Here is a 24,585-nt window from a genome sequence, read left to right on the forward strand (position 1 = left end):
TGAGCTACAATACATATGCTTCTCACTGCATTGAAGACCTTCTGGTGACCTTCGACTGTTGTCTGGTCTATGGTCATGTTGTTGTCTCTTTGACAAATTCCCCATTTCCATTCCCAATTTAATATATCACAGAAACATTTCAATTTAAAACATTACCATCACTAAACAAGAAATAGATCTAGAAAAAAGATACTTTGTATAAATTAAATTTTGCAAGGTATGCATTTTATATATAAGTTAAAGCAGATGGTTTCAATGAAATTTATTTGATTTTTAAATCCCTGTACTTAAATTCTATGCTGTAATTTATCATGTTTATAGTTCATATTTGCACAAAGATGACCGTTAAGAATTGTTTTCTGAATGAAAAACGATAGCGTTTCATTTACTATCTTTTAATGGATTTGTATGGCTTTTTACCTACTCTTTTATCTGTTTACAGAGATATATTACGGGAACTTTATCAATAATTTTATGAAAATTTGTATGAATTTGTAAGTATTTTAACTCGTTATGTGTGAAAACAGGATATTTACCTGAAAATTTTAACCTTTTCATTCATACAAACCAAATAAAACGAAAGTAACAACATAAATATGAACAAACTAAACATTAGATAAAGTGACTAAAATGATCCACGGACTTTTATAATTTTTTTACCTAGGTCAACAATTAAATTTGTCAAGTTTTGTTAAAGGTACACGTCCCTATTGATATAATTTTAGTATTTACGACAGTTGACAGTGCAGTTATTGTTCATTCACATAACTTTACACTTAAATGATCGAACAGCGAAACTGTGGCAAACATAATCAAATTGTCGCTGGTTGATCGATGTCTCGGACAACAGGATACAATATCAAAGGTGACATATACACTTATAACAAGATATATTGGACTGGTCTGATATGCCTAATATCAATTAATGTTTTGATACAATTATTGTGTGAGCTTGACTAACATTATAAGGTAAGACTAATTATAAATTATTCATTTTTTTATTTTTTAATTTGTCACTTTTCTGTATTGAGATAGTTCATAACCCAATCAAATACTTATTAAGAAAGCGAAAAATTCAAATTTTTTTTTTTTTCATTTTCATTCCTATATCGATACTTGTTTACTTTGACATAGGTGTTGGCTGACAATAAAATATATAGTCTAAAAGGAAATGAATAGATACTCAATTGCTAAATTTTTAAATGAGTTCTTAAATGTATTCTATCAAAATAGTCAAATTTGACTTCTTTGGATGTAAAATTAATCAAATTGATCAAAGTTATATATACAAGTAGGTTAGGCAGCAACCATTTGATTTTCTGGGGGGGGGGGGCTATGGTTTTTTTTGGAAAAAAAAGTTAGTTTCCAGGTTTTGGTGAACAAAATAATTTGTTTTGGACCCTGAGAAAAAAAATTTGTTTGATTCACCCTTAGCTGCCACTAGATGTAATGCTTAAATTGAAAGAAAAAAAATTGTTTTCGGTTTGTCGCAAAAAAAGAGATTGTTCTTCGGAAGGCGAAAAAAAAAGATTCCACAGAAAAAAAAACCATAGCCCCCCCCCCCCCGAAAATCAAATGGTTGCTGCCTTATAATAATCCTGGTATCTTATCATAATATCTTTGGTATATATAGAAATTTACAGTATCACAGAAAATTGTGTAAAATTTAATTATAATGATAAGTAATTCTATTCAACTGATCTTTAATCTGTAGAACTTTATATATATCAATACTGGAGTGGAGGATATTGTTAAAATTATATTGATGGTGTGTTAAAAGTTATTGCACTTGAGTCTAAAAGTAGGGAAGTTTAATTATGTCTTTCTCAAGGTCAAGTGATTATTCAATTTTATTGACATTTCGATTCTTTTCATTCAGAGAAAGTTTTTATCAATGGGCTCTTTTTTTCATAGTAATAAAAGCACTGCAATTAAATAATTGCACTATTGATACAGTCCTGCTGAGAGGGGTTGAGTAAAAATGTCTTAAGGACTTACAGTAGGTGGTCCTCACAAACATTGATCCTTGAAAAAATACTTGCCATTTTTGACGTTTATTCTGTTTGAGCCAATATCAAGATATGTGGCTAGCTGTCGTCTGCTCATACTAAACCCTGCAGCACATGTTTCCTTTCTATGAAAGCAACTTTCTGTATCAATAGCCTCCAAACTAAAAGAAAAATAATAAAATCAATATAAAAAAAAAACTTATAAATAATTCATTGCATATTATGGTCATCAATTATGCAAATTTACTTAATTACAGATTTTGATTGGTCATACCAAATTTACTATTGCTCCTGATAAAAGACGAGGTCTGCTTAATAAGAAATAAAAGTCAATGAAAAATATGCATTGAGCTCATGTATTCAAGGCTATTAAATTTACAAAATAAGAAGACAAGTGGCTAATGTTTTTATGGTACTATCATTTCTCTATTTTCTTATAACCTCAAGTGTTTTTATGGTTGAAGATGAGCTTTAAGTTTCATAAATACTTGAAATTCATAGTTAATAGATATTGGCATAGGCAGAAGTGCCATATGTCAGAAATTAAATTGTGTGTTGTATGTTTGTACAAATTTTGTACAACATATGTTTGACCATAATTATGTAGGCTATAAAAATGAGTTTTCTGACTTCTGGACATGAAATCAAACTTTGGCTATTTTCCAAAAAGTTAAATTGTAAAAATCACGTTTATGGTCTATCTTTTCACTGATATATATACTTTTCTTTAGGCCTTGTAGGACTTATAAATTTAGAGAGCGATTATTGTACAGTTCAGACTCAAAAATCAACCAATCAAAAAGCATAGGTCTCATGGTCTTTTTTTTTTAATTTTGTGGGAATACAAAATTTCACCCATATTTATTTTTGCACTGAAATACAGTGTTCTGTATATTCAGATATTATTGCGAGGTTCTCATTATTGCATTTATCTAAACTCAGATTTTTCAATTTTTTATAGGATTTTTTTCAATATCACAAAAATTTTAATCACATTTTAATCTTGCATGACTTTATCCCAATAAAAAAAGCAAGCATTAATTTCTGAATTTACAGTTTATAACATATATACTTCAGTTAACATAGCAGTTCTTTTTCTGGCACAATAGCATTTCACTTAATATTTCACAACATGTGCAGCTAAAATTAGCTTCATAGTACAACACAAATATGCAACAAATAAGTATAGTACAGAAGTTATATAATATAAGTTATTAAACAAATAGGTGACAAATTATACCTCATTTGTCTAATCATAAAGGAGGGTGTGGATTGGGGTTTACAGAATTGACAGAAATGGTAAAATTAAGAACAGATAAAAAATTTACCAAAACAAAAAGAATAGAGAAAAGTGGGGTGGTAAAATATAAGGAATAGAGAATAATGGACCAAAAAAATGTAAAGAATAGAGAAAAATAGCCTCAAATATTAAAGAAAATAAAAATGGAAGACCCATCATTACCCCTTGGTCTAATCATGAAGCTTTTTAGTTTTTTGTGCAAAAAAAATTAGCATACAGAGAAGAACATAAATTATATCATCATAAAGTTATGTAACTATTAGTAAACGAAACAATGGTTTCCCTCTTGACATCTGGTTGTACATGTATTAGTTATTGTGGTTACGGTAAATTCAAATGAATTGAATTATTACTTGTCATTTGTGGGGGCTTTATAGCTGACTATGCAGTATAGTCTTTGCCCATGGTTGAAGGTTGTACGGAATTACCTATAGTTTGGGAAGAGTCGTCTCATTGGCATTCATACCACATCTTCTTTTTTATATATAATTCCACGTATAATACTTCTTTAAAGTAAAGATTGACTTTATTAAATCACCATTTATATCAGCAAAGATAATGTAAAATTAAAAGCTCAAAACCTCAGTGAAAAAGATTAACTGATTAAATGGCGCCTGATATTGAGCAACACATACAAATATCTAGTGAAAACATATCAAAATAAAATTTCACTAGTCTGACGTAATGTTGCAGATTTTCAACATCCTGAAATTTCTGTATCTACAGGATGTAGCCAGCATGAAGACAGGCGACTTGATTTTTAACCAGAGCAAACCAGTTTTGCATCTTTACTGGGTTCTCATTATTGCTTAATTCACTTAGGACTTAATTTAATTGACTAACTTGACTATATTTTGTTATAATTTCACATAATTTACAATCAGAGCACAACTTTCAAAATATTCAGTTCCTTTCAAAAATGGACATAAAATTTAACATTTTTTTCACGTTTTGTTTTTTCGAACAAAGCTTAATCAATAATGTAAACCAATTCAAATCAGACAACTAAAGCTGAGGATTTCATGCCAACAGATTCAATTCCATTAACCTAACATATTAATCCTTAGATTTATGGTGATAATCTCTCAATTCAAGGACCAAATCCCATCAGCAAAGAAATACATAGTGTTGATGATCTTGTAATTACCCCTATTAATAAACAAAGTAATGAGTTGTCTGCCCCTTGTGTAAACTATTCTACTACCATTATTACACAATATTTGTTGATCATGAGTATTTCTTGTCATACTTAATGTCTAAATCAAGTGTATCAAAAAAAGATTACAGTGTTTGGAAACCCCTAACCTAGTAGCTGTTATACCTATGGAAGGGAGATAATTGGCTATAATTAAAAACATTCGTAACAGATGCACTGATATTGATCTTTATCAAGTAACTATTGTTTCTATGCTGTCAGAAATTTGATGAGTTTGGAAAATGTACAGAGATTTTATGTGCTAAACTGTCTGTGATGGTGTTATTCACTATATCAAGGTAAAATTTAAGCTTTGTTGTACAAATTATAGCAAAATGAAAACAGTTAAAACAAGATTTATTTTAATTTCACTTTATAATTAAAGTTAAATTTGATTTTCAAATTCAGACAAACAGAACTCATTTCCATTGTATTGGAATTTGTGAATGTTAAGTACTTCAGTACTAAAACTTCAAGAAAGATACAACTTAGAGTTCTGGGATATCTTATACTTTGATTTCATGTGTGAGTATCTTTATCTTAACATAAAAAATAATTAAAATTGATAAATTATAAATCTCCTATGTTAATTTGATAAAATAAACTAAACATAAATTTTTGTAAAGATATGTAATTCCCACTTATTTATCCTCATGTGTGGTAACTTAAAGTGAGCTTGTTAAAGGAAGTCACTATTGAATAGAAGTAGAACTGTCTTTACATTTGGAATTGTCAACCATTCAACTGCAATTTCAATGCTCATCATTGGAAAATTGATTTTATATTGTTTTCTTTGAATGAATATCATTTTATATTGGAAAGAATGATATCATATATATATATATATATTCAATAAGAAGATGTGGAAATGATTGCCAATGAGACAACTCCACCAGAGACCAAATTATGTAGACTTTATCAACTTTAAGTCACTGTACGGCCTTAAACAATAAGCAAAACAGATACAACATAGTCATAGATGTCTATTTCTGTTGATATGTTGCTATTCAATTGCTGTTAACTACACATAACTTTTTACACATTTAATCTCAAGTACATTCTTATGACTTATATTTCTTTTTACATCTGTGTTATAGGATAAAAAATTGCAATCTCATACTGATATCAGAAAACAAAGGTTGAACTTTGATTTCAAGTTAACTATCATTATATCTTTCTAATATTTCACACTGAGCTATATAAGTATTTAGATTTCAAAATATATACTTTAAGTGCAGACACTTGTGTTTTAAATATTGCAACTTTAAGGTCTAGGCGGTTTTTGAGGGTGCTGGGGTGCCCAGGGCCCCCTCTTATGGTGCTTCATTTATGGTAATCCATACTTTTCACCTTTAGTTTCAAGTCACATTTGAAAGACCTCCCCCTCTTTCAAAAATTCTGAATCTACAAGGAAATTACTTTTTTTTAGGTACAGTGACATATGGTATGTCTCTTTGTAAAATAATGTGGTAAAAAATGCAAAAGTCAAATTAATGTATTATTTCTTAAATATCTCATTAGTTTTTTACATCAATAACACTGGTTCAATGCTATAAAATTTGTTTTTGCTTGTTGAATCATATACATGACTTAACAGTCTAAAAATTTCTGGGAGGAATAGATCTACTTGAATATTTTGACTACTTTTTAAAATCACATAAAATTGATAAATTAGCAATATTTACATAACTTATTATCATAAATTATCTGGACAATTAATGTTCAATGTGTAATGGAGCCTCTTAGATCTAGTACATTAAATTCCATTTTTTTCTAGATTCAGTGCATTTCTTTACACATATATATGTTAAAATTATCACTGAACTGACAAACTGTTGACAATAAAAGTTTTGATAAATGAGTAATCTTGTTTGAAAATTTTTGAAATGCAAAAAAAATTAAAAAAAATTATCCATACAAACATTTAAATAATGCATGTGTTAATTTTTCTTTCTAACTTTCTAATAAAGTTTAATTACAATAATAAATCTTGCTAGCAAATCAGTTAAATGCAAAATTATCTCTGCATGTTTTCTCTTGCAAACATCATATATTATGCATGTGTTAATTTTTCCTTCTCTACAGTATTAAAGTTAATATCAGTTATTAATCATACTAAATAAAGTTTGACGGATGTTAGGGAATCATTGAATTGCAAAATTTCCTCTGCATTTTATTTTCATGCTTACAATGCTTATAATATTATATTTCTGTATTTTTTTTTCTTTCTATTAAAGTAAATATCAGTTAATCATACTTAAGTTATAATAACTCAACAAGCTTTTATTTTTTGTTTATTTATGAAATGAATATGTTTTCTTCAGTTAATTGAGTAGCAAATAAAATAGTAACTCCTGTCATAAACAAGAAATAAATGGGATTGATTTAGAAAATAATCTCCCAAACTTATTAAGAAAATTAAAGAATGTTAAAATTCCTTAAGCAGAAAAACTGTATTTTTTTCCATTTTCACTGGGAAGGTACAAAATTTAAAGCAGTTATCCATGGGTGGATTCAGACATTTTCGAAAGTGGGGTTCCCAACCCAGGAAAAAAAGGGGCGGGTGGGGTTTCCAACCATATGTCCCCAATTCAAATGCATTGATCTTCCAAACAAAAAGGGGTTTCCAACCCCTGGAGGCTCCACCTCGGGATCTACCACTTTTATCAATGTAAATATATACAAGTATTTGTAAATGATAATATATTGCAAAGATAAAGAATTAAAATCTGTCAATGCACATTCCAGGGGTGCATGCACCTAGTTTTAACCACGGAAATGAAACAAGTGTCATAGCTCGTCCACTATCAGTCAATGGAGTTGTTGATATCACATCACGGCATGTGCCCCTTTAACTAGATTGAGATTAGGTGTTAGTAGTGTTATCTATATAGATAAACAAGTAACAAACAATTATAGATCAATTTCCAAACATGATAGTTAGTTCTGACCAGCAGGACATAATCATTATAGAGATTATATGATGATACTAGATAACAGTCCAGGGTTTGTATACTTTATTAGTATTATACTATGTACAAATTCAAGTATCTAATGACTCAGAAAATTGACATTTTTCATAAAAATTGGTGTGAGGTCTAATAGAATTTAAAATTTTCTCAGAAAAAGGAATATTAAGTTTTTATTCTAAACTGCTTCATACATGTAGGAGATTTTAAACTATGTATGCTAAATTCAAGTATATAATGACTCAGAAATTAGAGGTTTTTCATAAAATTAGGTTCAATTGAATTTGAAATTTTCTCAAAAGAAAGAAATGATAGTTCTAAACTGTAATACATGTACTTATTAAGTACTAGTATATGTATTAACAAAGCTGTAAACTAGATGTTAGATTCAATTATGTAATGCCTCAGAAACACAACCTTTTCAAAAATGTGGTCTAGAGAAATTTGCTTAGAAAAAGAAATATTATTTTTTATTCTAAACTTATACATACATGTACTAAGACAATTGTAAACTTTGTATGTAAAAAATTTGGTGAGGTCCAAATATTTTTTGAAATTTCTCACAAAAAAGAAATATTTGATACTATATTAACATTCATCATCTAACATAACATATTTCATGATTAGAAAATTACTAATTGATTAATTAAATGACTGACTGTGTTAATAATTATTTTAAAAATGATGAGTAAAACTAATTTAATATGCAAATTAATCTGAACCACCTAAGAAGACCACCTCTCATCACGACAAATTTTAACCTTTGAATATAATTTAGTGATGTTAAATTTTACATTGGCTATAAATTACATACTGTAATGTTAATATTTCATCAGTAGCAGTTGATATCAGTTCATGAGCATTATCATGTAAGTAACATTGAGTCAATACATTATGGATTAATTTTTTGGTGGATTGAGGAAATTTTTGATTTCATATTTTTTCTTAATTCTGCTTTCAAATCTAAAGAAAATTTTGTATTAAATTGAACATTTAAATTTGTGGTTCACCACTACTTTTAACATAAATTGGTATCCAATTTATAATTATGAATCAACAGTAGTTAAGGTATGAACTACCTCAAATGCCATTCAGGGGGATTGGGGAAGGTCCTCTAAATTTTCAAATTACTGTTTTTAGTGCATTTTTCTGATTTTTTTACCTCTAGCCTCCTCTCACTTTCAAATGGGGGACTCTAGGGCCCCAACCTATCTATTAAGAGTCAGAGACTGATGCTTAGCATTCTAAATAATAAGTCTAAAATGTTTATCACGGCAGTGTCTACTTTAACACAATGGTAACACCATATCTTACTAAACTCCCAAGAGTTAAATTAAAAGAGAAGTATACTGTTCGGCTTACAGCTTTTACTTTTTCATCTAATAACCTTGTGACACTATAGGTCTTGTACTTTATCAATGTCATCAAGTTTTGTCACCATATATCAAGCGGTGTTTGTCCCCCCACAAACTTGTAGACTTCATGACCATGTAATGCCTCATAAAAAGATGTGTTTATGCCGATTTAATACCGGAAGGATTGTTAGGATTAAAGGAAAAATCTGTCGTAAAATCACAAACAAATTTATATTCTTTAAATCTCTACTAAGTTGCTGGTTATGGTGGCAAATTCACACATCAATTTATTGGTTTTTAAAGCCTGGGGATGTCGGGATGGACGTAAGTAGTTTTGAATGACCGTACAAATTTGAGATTTATTCGAAATTAAGCCTCCGACTGTGTGGATTATGGAATATAAACCTATAAAACTGTATAAAACGTGTAATAACTAGTAATTTACACATACTTTGTCAAAGGGAGAGTGTTTAGGACTCATAGTTAGCTTTAAGGTTGAATTGGGCTGTGAATGATAAGGACTTTGGATTAAAAACTCATCTTTTCCCCAAAAATTTAAAAAGGTCATATTATTGAATTCATGAGGGAGATTTACAGGTTAAAAAGCCATAACTACTACTTAATAGGGTCAGTGAATGTGTTCACATAACCATTTACAATTTGGAGGTCGAAAATTGACTTCAGTGCAAAGTTCTGACAGGTTCTGTGTGGTTGGTTACCTTTTTTGGATGTTAAATACCTGGATTTAAAACAAACTTTTGTGGTAAGTTTTTCATTGACAAAAGATTGTTTTAGATACTGTATATTATTCATTACATACCACTTCAGTAGGTTTTGCAAACTAGCTACAAACTATCTTTGTCACAGCTTTCCATTCATATCTTTTTTCATTGCCTACAAAGACTTTTTTCTATAATAGACTATCTGTGTATCTGCAAATACAAAACTTGTCATAGAAAATTAAAATTTTAACAATGAAAATATTTGCCTGACTTAGCAATTATGCAACAATTCTTTGATGCTACATTTTTTGTGACTGCTGCTGCTGTGCAATGTAAAAAGATGTGATTATAATCTTCATTCTCATTTTCACCTTTGTATGCTTATAATATTTAGATATTACAGTATAACATTTTTAATAAAAATTAATACATTGGAATTTAAAAAGAGTACATGAATTAGTGTCAATAATAAGATCTTTATATGGAAGTAAACGTTAAATTAATTTTTCAGATTTTAAACCAATATTGCTTTTAAAGGTGAAATATTTTCCATTATTGTAAATTATTAAATGTGTGATCAAATTATATGAGTGATTGGATTAAAATACAAATAAATGCAATGTGTAAATAGAATATTAAAACCAACAATAGATTGTTGAAATATTTCCTCACATTATATTTATCTAAATGATATAACAAAAGAAATATGTTAACACCTTCAGCTCAAAAATTTACATTTCACATTTGGCAACAAATTACTTATAATAACTTTTTAAGGCAATTAGTACTCAATTTCAATTTTTTTGACAACCCGTTGAAAAATTACTGTCACTTTATTTAACAATCAATTAAAGTACATTTTTTTAACTCAAGGCCAATTGAAGACCAAAAACTAATTAAATTGATGATAGTCCATCTTTTAGGACATTTCATTTGTTCTTGTATGACCTTGAGGGGTATACTTGACAAATTTATGATTTATCAAAATATATATTTAGGATGTATACAATTCATTACTGAGTTCACATGTTGTTGTGTTAGTAGTGAATGTTGAACAGTGATTTAACATTACAAGTTTTTATATCAATTTAATTTGGAGGACAGTTGTTACAAGATCAGGTCAGTTTGAACTTTATAATAAAAGTTGCTCTTGAAAATGGATTTATAGCAAAACAGTATGAAAACTAAAAAAAAAAAGGAAAAAAAGGGGGGATAAACTTTCTGATTCCTTCCTGTTTTATTAATTTCTTTGATTTAAATAATAATTCCAGTTTCATTAACTTATTCCTTGTTTTTAATAATAATATTAACATCATGGTTACTGATGTGGGCCATAGAGAAAGGCAAACACTAAAATTATTAAAGGCAGTCGAAAGATATAAAGGGTTAAAAGAATATAAAGTCAAAATTGTCATAATGTGAATAAATGCTACCACTGCTACCCTACTACGGTAACAATGAAATCAAAAGATGAAATATTCCTCCTGTTAGTTTTTTATGGTAATCTTCTACAGAAATCACATCACCTAGCTGAATTAAACTCATATATTTGTCAGATGTCGAATTTCACAATATTGCTACATGTATTAAATTCTAAATTTAAAAAAAATAATCATTTTTCAAATAGGAAATGAACTATAGAAAGACAGGTTCATGTTTGATTGTTGTAACTTATTGTGACATTTGTGAATATTGCTGATGAAGCAATAATGTTTAATTTGCTGAATATAACAAATTTCAATCTGAGCTCAAAGATTAAAATAAAAGCATGAATTTGTATCATTAAGTTTTGTTTTTAATTGGAAATCTGTCATGTATTGCTAGTATTCTGCATAACTAACAAAAATAAACCTCTGATTTTTGTCTTCGATAAAAATTATGTAAATGGATTTTCAAACCTCCTTGATCATGGACTGTGATCTCCAAAAGTCAATATCACCGTGAACTAAATCCTAGATCAATTTCAATGTGATAGACAATTAAGAAAAAACAATCAGAGCCGATATACCATGAACATGCAATAGAAACCTGAATATATAAGATCGAATCGTTCTACCATATTTTTTTACCTATCAAGCTTGCATCGATTAAAGTCACTCTATATACCTGCAGAATCGTTATTGTTATACAAAGGTCTTTCGGTAATTTGCAATTAGTTGTTCAGTTTATCGGAATTTTATAAAATTATTGTTGATGGTAAAGTCATATTCCTGATGGTTAAGAAATTTATTATTGATGAAATAATTGATTAAGAAATTGACTGACTTATAGATGGAGCTATGTAAGTAATTTTTATTTATATAGTGATTATAGGTATTTCTACGAGCTCAAGACAAATTAAAAAAATTTCCTTCTTTTTGTCTTTCAAGGTGAAGCAGTTAAGACAGATTCATTTATCCTACGGATTTAAACTATAATATGGTTTCCCACAGTTCACATCTGATAAATATCTTGTAATGTTTTTTGCATTGGCTTAAGGGCAATTACGCAAGCTTTATCAGCTTATTTAGATCTATTCTATTTCTGAAGTGCTGCAATATTGAAATGTGTAACATTTTTGCACTGAAAATCTGAGTATTCACCCAGGCCTCCCTTGAGAAAATGATAACAAAGTTACATAATTTTAGCATTTTGAAGCTACAACTAGTAAATAATAATTCAGTGCAAATTTGAACTACATATGTTCATGTCTTAGATCATTTTAACCTAATTAAATCGTAACAAGTATGGATGACTCGACAATATCTCTCCATCAATGACTCCATCTTAGACAATCATAATTTTTTAGGGGTTAACATTATAATTATTTAACTTTAGATGTCCAATTTCTCAATCCATCATATTTATATAATTAAAGTCGCTCAGAGGTTATTCCAGGGTAACATTTGTAATAATTATCGCCCAGTAATCAAAATTATCGCCCTGAGTTATAAATTATCTGTCAATATCTATATCTGAATACAAATTATGGGATAATACAATAATATCACATGGTAGTCTTCCAAGGACAGGACAGATTGAAAACATATTACACCAACACAAGAGGAAATACCAAACAGATATATTGTGCATCTAATGCATTTTTCATCCCCTTCAATCAAACTGATGTTTTGAAAACTAATTAAGTTGCAGAAGTTGTAAACAACAGATATCTTCTGCTATCATATCTGGCACAGGGTAAAACATGGAACAATCTTCTGTCAAGAATAGTAGAAAGTCAAGGTCGAAAGGTCAGATAAGGATATAGATGGAGAAGTCAAAATGTTTGCCTATGCAGAAAAGAATAGGAAGAATTAAACAAAAATCTATATTTATTTATCAGAAAAAACAGTATTTAGTGGACCCCTGGCCTCTTCAAAATTTTGGACAAAATTTTTATATCAAGTTTAAATGAAAATAAAAATTTGAATTTGAAGCAATATTGTCTATTAAGGTCTTTTTTACATAATACAGTACTTGTATATTTCAAATTAAATTCAGATCTAACTAAACAAAAATTCAGACGGAATAATATTTATATATGATATTACCAACAAAAGATAAAAATATTCTGATTCTTGCTGTTCATTATTCTGCAAATAGGATACTGGTAGTTCTTCTTCTAATAACCTTTTCTTTTCTGTCTAGAAAATTCTAGGTGCCATTAAACTTGTAAAAACCTGCAATTATATTTCAAAACATGTAAAATAAATAATATTTTTTCAGTTAATAAATTTTAAAATTTCTTGAGCTTCTGTATGTGCCATAATTTTTTAATCATGTCACTTCTTCTAAACTGACCTGTTGGTCAACACTTAATAGGACACCTACAACAGTATATTATCTACTGAGCCTATCTTATCACAACATAATGGACTTAACATAAATTACATGGTCAATTCACTGGTCAATTTCAATGGTCATTTACCTTAAACTGACCTTTCATTCTATTGCTTGCGAAGTAGTGTATTTATTTGATAATTTATAAACTTGGTTGTGTTGGTATGTGTCGAGTGGAGAGTATTGTCCAGTGATAATTGTAGAATGGAATGCCTTAACAGCCGGTATGATTCATTTCTATATGAATAATGAAAAATAATGGAGAAAAAAGGGGGAGAGGAGGGTATAAAAGACGGAATATATTGTCCAGTGATAATTGTAGATTAGAATGCCTTAACAGCTGGTATTTCTATATAAATATTGAGAAATAATGGAGAAAAAAAGGGTGGAGTAAAGGATTCAGTTAAAAAGAGACAAGTATTTTCCAGTGATAATTGTAGAATGGAATACCTTAACAGCCAGTAATATTGAGAAATAACGGAGAAAAAATGGAGAAAAAAGGGAGGGGGAGGTGTAAGGATTCAGTTAAAAAGAGACACAAGCATTATTATAGTGATAACTGTAGAATGGAATACCTTAACAGCTGGTATGATTCATTTCTATATAAATTTTGAGATATAATGGAGAAAAAAGGGGGAGAGGAGGGTATATGACTTCAGTTAAAAAGAGACACAAGTATTGTGTAGCGATTATTGTACAATTGAATGCCTTTCCAGAGTTTGTGAAATCTTTTTTTCCCTGGTGGTACTTGAAGAAAATCTACTGGTCCTCATTATTAATTCTATCGAAAATTACTAAAATTGTGTCAGTCCTATGCACAATTTTGGTGGTAAAATCCTGAGGAACTCTGCTTTACAGCCAGTATGATTTAACTTCTATATGCATATTGAGAAATAATGGAGAAAAAGGGGGGGGGAGATCATGATTTCAATTCAAAAGAGGGACAAGCCATTAAAAATGGTTTGGAACGAATAGTAAGGACAACAAAGTTATAATTAAATAGTACGGCAAACTTTATCCATCATTGCAAGACATATCATAAGTCTTGTGAGATTATGATGTCATAATCTCAATTCTTAAACAAATATTTTCAGTTCAAGTGATTATTGCATGATATCAATGCTACAAAGGACTGTTTTCTGATGGATGATTTAATAACATTATGATATATGCCTGCTATACATTATTTCATTTCACATGCTAAAATAGTTTCAGAACTCTACCATGCAGAAAAATCATTTCTTTTAGAAAATGGCCAAAAAAAAGCCATTTTAAAGAAATTACGCTTGATCTAAATTTACAGCTGTTGTGAAAGTGATTTAAAACAACTGCATTAGACTGTGCAATGGGTTTTATGTTCAACTCGCACTAAATGTTTCCGTCTTACTTTGTCAAAACAATTTCTCTGAAAACAATTATTCAAATTTATTACCAAGTAAAACAATTATCTCTCGGCACCCTGAGAGCCATATAGACTGTATAATCATACAAATACTAGTTAAATTTGGGTTTTATTATTTTTCAATAATTAAAATCTGACTGAGGCCAATGATTCTAACTGTTCTTTGGTGAGTTACGGCAGAAACTAAAAATAGAACTGACCATTTGGTTGATAATTGGTTAACAAATATCTGGTTTATGATGCAAGGTTACTTAGTATATTTCCAGACTAATTCAATGCACTAATTAAGTACATCGCAGTAGAAAAAGGAGGTTTAGAATAGAAGCACAAAGCAGTTTATTTGAGATCTAATTAGTTTGATGAGCAAAGCTAGAGGTGTCATGGCAGACAATAAATTTGGAAAATTCACACCCATGCCAGAGGGTTTGCAATCCCCCCTCCCAAATAAAAAAAAAAGAAATATGATATTAAATGAAATATTAAATTATTAAAAGACAATCTTAGTCCAGATTTAGATTGAAGTTTGTTAAAGTTGGGAGTGTAATGATTCCCAAATACCCCCCTCCACAAGAGACATCCCAGCTACAGGCATAAAATAACATACAAATTAGTTACAACTTCTTCCAGTTGAGTACACCTTGCCATTAATACAGAAATACTGAAATGTCTCTGAATACAATACTTGTCTGAAATGTTTCTCTTTTTAAGTTTATATTCATCTTAGTTTCAACCATTACTTTCTTTCTCTTTATAGGAATGACATGAAAATTTAAGTTGAAAAGGAATAATTCAGTTGGAATAGAAGAGAATTATGCTCATGCTTTGAACTGTAAGTATAATCAATATATAACTAACAATATTGTTGCTAGGTGCTTCAGGGGCAGATCCAGCCATTTTAAAAGGGGGTTCCCAACCCAGGATAAAGGGTGGGGGTCCAGCTATATGTCCCCATTCAAATGTATTGATCAGCCCCAAAAAAAGGAGATTCCAACCCCTAGAACCCCCCACTGGATCCGCCAATGTGCTTGGTGGTGTAGTTCACTCAAAGTGATTATATGATCCAGTCAACTCCAAAAGTCCTAAACCTGCTCATGGCGAGGTGTGTTCAATTCCTATCTTAATTGACAAACATTGTCATCGTTCTGCCATTTGTCTTGGTTCTCTCTTGGTACTATGGATTCCTCCACAAATACAAATGCCATGTTATAGCCAACCATGCTGAAAATGGAAATAAATGCCAACAATCAATTAATCATCATTATAACATTAAACAGCATAATTAAGAGAAGGCAAGACCTGTTTAGAACTAAGTTAATATCAATTGAGCCACTGCTGATTGTTATTATGTAGGTTATATTTGTATCCTCTTATGAAAACCAACCTTAATATCCTCTGAGGAAATAGAAAGGTTTTTTGTATGCAAGTCAATCAGGAATTAATTATTTTTTGTTAACGAAGCATGATGGAGGCATAGATGGGAAAATATGAGAAAAGCATATGCAAAGTCACAGTTTAAAATCGTAACATCTTATATGTTCAATCTATAGACTTTGAGTTGACTATTTCAAGGAAGTAAAATCGAGGGAGAGATAGAAAAATATGAGTTAAGCATATGTTAAGTCACAGTTTTAAATCGTAACCTTCTATAGATATTAAATCTGCCTCACAAGTCAAGGTAATAACTGTTTACATAACAAAATATCTTTAAGGTAAAAAATAATAAATTATCCTTTCTACATGCTTAATGGACATGACAAAACATAAAAGGAAAAAACGGCCCTTTTAAACGTCATTTAAAACATATATTTTAAGGCTAATTGACTTTTGACTCTTACATTCAAATATTTCAAACTATTTTAATGGATATTCCCTGTTGGTAAAAGGGTATCTTGTCTATTTACTTCGCTAAAATCTTAACAAAAATGTGAATATAAATGGTCCTCAAAACTGTGTTGAATTGCAAGCTTATTAATTCAAATTTATACAAATTTATGAGGCATTTAATTTATGGAATCTTGTCAACATTTATCAAAAAGTTAGCGGATACGTGTAAAATTTTAAAGTGCTTTTTCTTTTGTATGCATGTTGAAGATGATCTTTATACCTAATAATAAAACCATTTTTCAGGATCTCTGTATATTTCTATATGCCTAGGTGTGTAATATTAGACCCTATCAAAATTTAATATTCAGACTATTAAACTACAAGTATAATACTGGCTCCCATCCAAGCTTTTGAAAACAGTGCATTTGTTAAGATTTGACAGTTTGATAAATGGGAACAAACTTGTTGTGCATGTTATTTGTTTGTTTTTATTTATAAAACATTGAAAAACAAAAGGCTTTTATAAATCATGTGTTTAATTCTGATCAGGAGATCATTATCAATTTGTCTACAATATTGGACATGCTTAATTGAAATCAGAAATTTCATAATGAATTTTCAAATCTAATGAACTAACTCATTAAATTCTCATGTTTAGCATGTTCAAATTACATTAATTGCATAAAAAAGTTGATTGACTAAAAACAAAAGCCTCAATTGAAATAGGTATGCAACATACAGATGCTGTTTGCAGCAATAAGAGGTCAACCATTATGTGAGTTCCAACCAAAACCATAGATTTGGAAAGTTGTCATGTTATCTCCAGTTGTTTTAGAAACCTAAGTGTGCATCGGAACTATAATTTCTTGGGCGGAAAGCAAAAACATTGTAAGATAATGTCACTGGAAGCAATTGTTCCTTCCACAAAGTACTGACATTTTAAAATGTCTTACGGTATCTTAAAAAAGATTTGGATTTGTATGTTTAATACCCATTGGTAGTCTTTGGCTGTTTTCTGATCTTTTTTGGTTTTTGTTTCTTTGACACAATTTCCCCATTTCCATTCTCAATTTTATAAAATGTTTGACTTCTCTAGATAAAATTAAAGATAAATTTATCAGTTTCTGGAACAAAGGTTAACACTTGTACAAATTTAGAATTTCAGTGAAATTCTGGGAAAACCCAAAGTGCATTGGCAGCATTTATCATGTAATTGATCTCAAAGAACTTTAATGCCTTAAGCCATTCAACAAAATGCCTCCAATTTTCTAACTTAATTCTGAAGAAAATCCTAGATGCTAAGCTTTTATTTGATAATTAAACAAACAATCTTCAAAATGCAGATTGCAGAAAATTACAAGTTTTACTATTACTCCTTCACACAAATTTAAACACGAATCAGGAATTTGAACGAAATCTAAATTGCAATATAAAGTCAGTTCATCAATCTGGTTACTTAATTAAAAGCTCAATTTTCGTTTAAATTGCTATTTTTCAACAATAAGAACAGAAAAACAGAAAAACAGAAAATTCTCACAATAGATTTACCTCAGATCTCCTTAAAACCAAAATAGAAACTATAATGTTCTCATCAAATTCTTAACTGCATCAAAACACTTGATGCTCACAATCAGAATTATCCAACAGTTCAATCTTCTTACAAGGGTTCTTCTATTGATTCTGTAATAATATAACAGTATTGGCTTTTATTATTCTAAATGGTTCAATTCATATGCTTAAATACAAATAATTACAGCTTAACACATTTTGATTTTTACTTTTATATTCTAGTATCATAAAAACTTGTTTGGAATTCATAAAAATGTATTTTTTCTATCTTTATTGTGAGATTGGAAATCTATTTACGTTTAAGTACTAAGAAAAGGTTATTGGTGTATTTCAATAACACATACATTTGTATTATATAGTTATTTTTCATATCTGATATATTTAATATTCTGTGGTTGTAAAGAGGTTTCCATTTCAGTGGCGGATTCCAGTCATTTGAAAAAGGAGGAGGGGGGGTGTTCCAACCCAGGACAAAGGGGGTTTCAACTGTACGTCCCCATTCAAATGCATTGATCGTCCAAAAAAAAGGGGGGGTTCCAACCCCTGGAACCCTCCCCCTGGATCCGCCACTGCATTTACTATAAAGTAAATTTTGTTAGGTTGTGTTGAAACTGATTCAAGGTGTGAGGCATTTCTCATGATAATAAATCTTTTTTCAACCAAATGTCCCCATTAGATTGGAATTCAAATGCATTGGATCCGCCACTGATTGCTCGTTTTATTTTAGAATGAATAATTTGGTATACCTTGCCTTAAGGTAAATATGCATTCAAAACTATTGTGAGCCTGTTGTCACTATTAATGCTTTTGAATCAAAAAAGCAGCACAACTCAAGTGCTAATGACTGAAGTTTATTGTACAGAAAGTTTCTTTTTTTATTTATTGTGCTATAAGATGTAATGTTGAAGTACACTCCTGATACCGTCATCACGACCTCTACAGCTTCATCATGACCTCTACCCGCATCTTCAACTTTCTGTCAGGAAATTCTATATCTGTGGCTATGAATTTAATCTTTCTTCCTTCCTGGAAAGAAAACAATAATGTACAAGTAATTTAATAAAGTCCACAGCGACTGTGCATGTCAACAACATTATATCTGAAATGATCTGTATACATTCATACCTATACAAGGTAAACATGTTTAAAAGCTTTTGAAAAGAAGATCGAGGAATGTATGTAAAGATTTTATTGAAAACAAATTTGAGTCATCATTGATTTATGCGATATAATTGATATAATACTATGGAAGCTATAATAAAGAATGCATCTGATATACATTTGGATTGAACGTATTTAGAATGCAATCATGAATAATGGTTTGCATTCTTTAATTTTTTATTTACAATACATCTGATTATGAAGCTCATTGTAAAATGTTGGATTTTCTTTCGATTATTTGATATGATATAACATTTTGGAACTCATTTAGATAAAAAAATAAATAACAGAAATGAGTTGCCTTGGAAGAGCATACATATTGGAGTACAATTTTAGTCATATATATTAAAGAATTGTCCATTGTTGTATGAAGTGAAATACAATATTGGCACACTTAATTTAACATACAATAAAATTTGTTTCTTTTCAAGCTTCATAAATTTTAATGCATAAAAGAACAATGGTCAGCTTGAGTGACAATTTGTCAAAGTAGATGGTCATCGTCTTGACCTAAACAAATATTTTTTTCAAACCACTATAGGGGTTTTGATCTTGACTTATAGAAACATACAAAAATGCCAAATTTTGGAGATGTATTTTCTTTCCTGGTATTAGATAGTGTAATATCCAGAGAAAAGTATCTTCCTTCTTCATTTGGGTCATTTGGATCATCAAGGTCAGCTGAGGTTAATGCCATTGTAATAATGAGCAACCACAACAAAATATTTCATGTAAAGATATTTAAGAATATAAATTAGTATACTATATAACAATCGCTGAAGTTTCCTCTTACCACATGCATTTTATTGGGACTTAAATTTGATTTATTAATCATACTGTTTAATTTATATGACAGTTGAAGAGTTACCTCCCATTGTTATGAAGTTTAAGTTTGTAAACAGACCAACAGTTTCTGACTGACAACTCTATATCATGTTTAAACAATCTATCAATAAATTATGTAACTAAACATGACAGCTCTGTGTGTGTCATAAAAAATACAGGTGCATTGTGGGGAACTAGAAGAGCCAATTCTGGATTAGATAATAATTAAACAATTTGTGTCTATTTTAACTGCACCAGAGTAATGAATAAATATGACACTATCTCATTGATGTTAACTAAATGTGTGGGTTTTGGTCAATACCTACATAAAAAAATATCTTCTTCATTCTGTTTGTTATAAGATTGCTTTCTGGATAAGACATACAGATAGTTGTATCAATGTTTGATTTGTCAAGGTCAACAGGTTTAAGTTCATTAAAATGAAACAATAATTTAGGGATGAAAAAGGAATGAAAGGGGGAAGGATTTGAGAAGATTGATGAAATTTCAAGTGTTCTCGAAAATAGGAAAAATAAAAGTTTAGTACAATTGTCATGTCAGGGCCTTTTACAGCTTGTTAATATGCAGCATGGGTTTTTCTCATTCTTGAAGGCTGTATTATTAAAGATGACCTATGGTTACTGGCTTTAATGTCACTTAGTCTTTGATGGATAGATTTCTTATTTTCTCTGTTTTGGAAGCCTTGCTTCTATTTCATGTGGAAAATGTTCCTTTAAATAAATTCCCTCCTGAAAAGATTTCTACCCCTTTAAACCAACTGTATAACATCTTCATTCACTGTGCATGTATAAATTCAGAAAACAAAACTTCTGTATGAAATTTAAATATATAATGAGCAATCAGATCTACCATATTTCAGAATATCTTAGTGAAACATTTATGTCTAACAATACTTGTATAAAAATGAAGATTAATGGATTAGTCTCAGCTGTTAAGACAATCAGAGCGCTATATCTTCTTCAAGACATTTTTACAAAAAAAATCAATCTTCTTAAGACAGGAAGTCATGATATATTGTATCCATGTCATTCCTTGACCTTTTCATTACCTACTAATTGACTTAAGTACACGGTGAAAGGTAACACAAGGCCAAGCGTTTTTATATTACACTCTGACTAAATAATGGTCAATTAGGTCCTAATTGACCATGTTAAACATCTGAGGAGTTATCTCCTCTTTAACAATAATTGATAATTTACTGTATACTTTATCTTACTAGATATATCAGTAATAGGTCATTATTGACAGGTAAAAGCTACCTGTAATTCTTAACTATCATTTTCTATAGTGTTGCTGGGTTTTACACTGGATGGGGAGACTATATATTATGTTACTATATGGGAAAAATGTACTATCTAGAAAATTCATTGATAAGATTTCAAACTAAACTCAAGTACTCTTCCAGAGACATATACAATACAAGAGATTAGTAACACCATTCAATAGTCAATAGCATTTGGTTCTCTCATTATTTTTCTAACAACTTTTTCATGTGTAGACATATTTATTTAATAAATTATACCTCCAGATTTTTACAAATTTTTGCATATATAATTTACTGTGGATTCACTTATTTTCGTGGGTACCAATTTTCATGGATTAAAGAAAACTCACATGTTCGTGGATATTTAATTTTGTGGTTTTGCAGAAGATTGCATACAAGCCTTTAGGAAATTTGTCATTTGTTCAACACTTAATTTGGTTCACCTTTACCCATGAAATCCACGAAAATTGGTATCCAATGAATAATATTATCCACAGTAAAAGGTTTGAAAAATTTGTCTTTATAAATTAAGATTTCATTAACAATTCATATAAGTAAAAAATTTACATCAAGCTATTGTCAACGGAATAAAGTTGCAAAAAGAAGCTGCATTGTATAGTTAATCCTATTTTATTTTGTATGGATGTTAATTAAACCTGAAAATCTAAACAATTTTTTGTTAGAAATTGCGCTCAATGTATGAATTTTTTTTGTGATTTTTTTTTTACATAAATCTTTTATTTCTACTTTCCTATTTATAAACAAATCATGAAAGCTGTGTGATATCATAAGTCAAACTCTTGTTGACCTAGAGGTCTCTGTCTCTTTCTTACTTAAAGATGGGCAAACTTGACATTTTACAAATCATTTTGTGTTGTCCCTAAATCATGGATGAATATCTCCCCATCTCCTATAGCTTTTTACTTATAAATTTAGGTTGAAAATGCAATGAATTACTAAGGTTATATAAAATTGAATTCATTCTAATTTTAATAGTTCAGTTGGATCCATAAAACAAAAGATGTCCTATATTATAATGAAGGTGTAATGATCTACAATTATATAAATGATTTTATTCTTTGTACAAGGTACCATCATTGTATATTTATAGCTTTATCTAATGCTGTTGTCACCATATATCATATATGTAATAGATATATCTTTTAAATAATCAATTAAATATGTAAAATAAGCAAATAAGTATGACAAATGTTTTTTTTTTGTCCCCATCAAATTACTAGATATTTAAGCTGAATGTGGCTAAAAAATAACAAACGTAATAATGAGTATATATTTTATCTGTATATTTTTTTTATTGTGCATGTTTAGGAGGGATAATCGCAAATTTTGAACATGAAACAAACTTAGTTTCAATTTTGAAAGGCTGTATTACTTTTAAATGGAAAAATAAATGTCACAAACAAGGAATTGTAAGCATAATTTGCTTGCAAAAAGCATAGTGGCATTAAAGAATTTTTTCTTTTTCCCCATAAGAGAAATAAATATTTAATTTCAATCATATATAGCTATATTTTTTAATAAATAATTGTTTTTCTTGTCTTGATTGAATGTAACATATTAAATATTGACCATTGCTACTGTTTGTAAAATGAAGGAGATATCATATGATTGCCAACAACTATTTATCCATTTTTATGGAGTTTTCTGAGTATCATTTTGAAAATTAAGATAAGTTCTATCATTGTAAGATTATATTCCCTTTGATGTGAGTAAAATTTGGTCAACAATATTGTGGGACAACCACAAACAAAAAATGGTATCTCTCTGATAAAATAGTTCAATTGATCTTAAGTTTGGAAAGTTATTAAACACTACCCCTCCCACCGAACCTATTATCACCTGTTTGTCACTAAGTTAAAGCAGCCCTGACCCTGCTTTTCAGTAGCGCTGAGTTGAAAATAGGATTGATTTAATCATCACTTACAATTTAGAAATGTTGGTAAAAGAAGTAAAAACATCTGGCCATTGAGAAAAAATCATTTTCAAGAATCTCAAAGATAGGACGTCACCATACAAATGGATAAATGTCTTTTCAGAAGTTTTGCAGGATAGTAACTGAAAAGTCTGCATAACTAGACATTCAGAGGTCAGTCATTGAAATAACTTTCCCAAGTTCTTAAATGGGTTGATATTACATTGCAGAGCTCTACATGTACACTAGTAGTCTGTTTTGAGACATTCCAGGAGCAGACAAATTCAGGATGATAAATCTGCTTGTAGTATTTGGTATTGGTACTTTAGTGACCATAGTTTTACAAAAAAAAAATTATTAATTAATTTAATTTATTTATTTCTATTTTTTCAACTTAGTTTTATTAAATATTTATACCGATATCTGAAAAAGAATTGTAAAGCAAACATTTTTGGAAGGGTCAAACATAAATTTGACCAAAAATCCACTACAAAGCTCAGTAGAAAAGGGTTACAATTATATTTAGCTCTGGGTTCTAAAACAAAAAGCTAAACAGTTACCCAAACAAAGTGAATGAAATGAGTTTAAAATACTTTAAGGACAGTAAAAAAGATTTATTTAAATATCAGTCGAAACCTGCAACTAAATCAAATAAATTGATTTTTTTATCTTTTCAGTTATAATCTAATGCATAATAAATAAAATAAATCTTTTCAGAAAACGTGTCCCATAAAAACATAATACTGCAGATGTAATATCAACTAATTATTACCATTTGTTAACAGCTAAAATCTAGTAATTTGATGCAGGCAACATTTGTCATACTTTATTTGCTTATTTTACATATTTAATTGATTATTTAAAGGGTATCTATTACTTATGATATATGGTGACAAGCAGATGAGATAAAGCTAATAATGTACAACGGTGGTGCCTTGCACAAAAAATAAAAATCATTTGTATAATTACCCCCTCATTATCATATTAGAACATCAATTGTTTATTTTATTCAACTCAATTACAAAATAGAATGTTTTTAATTTAATATAAACTGAGTTTTTCGTGGCATTTAAAATGTTTTATATTGTATTTGAGCTATTGTGAAAATTGAACTTGTTTTCGTTCTACCAAAATCATCATAATGTGAAAAGACCACACCTGTGCTGTTTCAAGCAGGTAAATTTTTCCTCATGGATTACTTCCCTTGGAATTAGCTC

General features: G+C 29.4%; 1 protein-coding gene and 1 long non-coding RNA gene across 7 annotated transcripts in view; one reads left to right on the forward strand and one right to left on the reverse strand.

Moving 5' to 3' along the window:
- LOC134693062 (D-glucuronyl C5-epimerase-like) overlaps positions 1–24,585 on the forward strand; it is an 88,463-nt gene that overhangs the window by 50,728 nt on the left and 13,150 nt on the right. For 3 of the 5 annotated variants that reach the window (XM_063553762.1, XM_063553764.1, XM_063553763.1), the window contains one exon: positions 15,526–15,600. The gene's annotated coding sequence lies outside the window, so the exon portion shown is untranslated. Of the gene's footprint in view, positions 1–731; positions 970–4,606; positions 4,804–15,525; positions 15,601–24,585 lie in introns of those variants that run through there. The other 2 variants (XM_063553767.1, XM_063553765.1) reach the window with 2 other exon arrangements.
- LOC134693063 (uncharacterized) lies at positions 13,095–24,583 on the reverse strand. 2 transcript variants are annotated; one of them, XR_010102323.1, is made up of 4 exons: positions 24,527–24,583; positions 19,076–19,190; positions 18,144–18,275; positions 13,095–13,209 (listed from the first exon to the last, which is right to left on the reverse strand). It is a non-coding gene; the product is annotated as an uncharacterized LOC134693063 (long non-coding RNA). The 2 variants fall into 2 exon arrangements; XR_010102322.1 differs by lacking the exon at positions 13,095–13,209 and adding an exon at positions 15,829–15,989.

Source organism: Mytilus trossulus, chromosome 12 (genome assembly GCF_036588685.1).
Source record: "Mytilus trossulus isolate FHL-02 chromosome 12, PNRI_Mtr1.1.1.hap1, whole genome shotgun sequence".
In the NCBI taxonomy this organism is placed as follows: Eukaryota; Metazoa; Mollusca; class Bivalvia; order Mytilida; family Mytilidae; genus Mytilus; species Mytilus trossulus.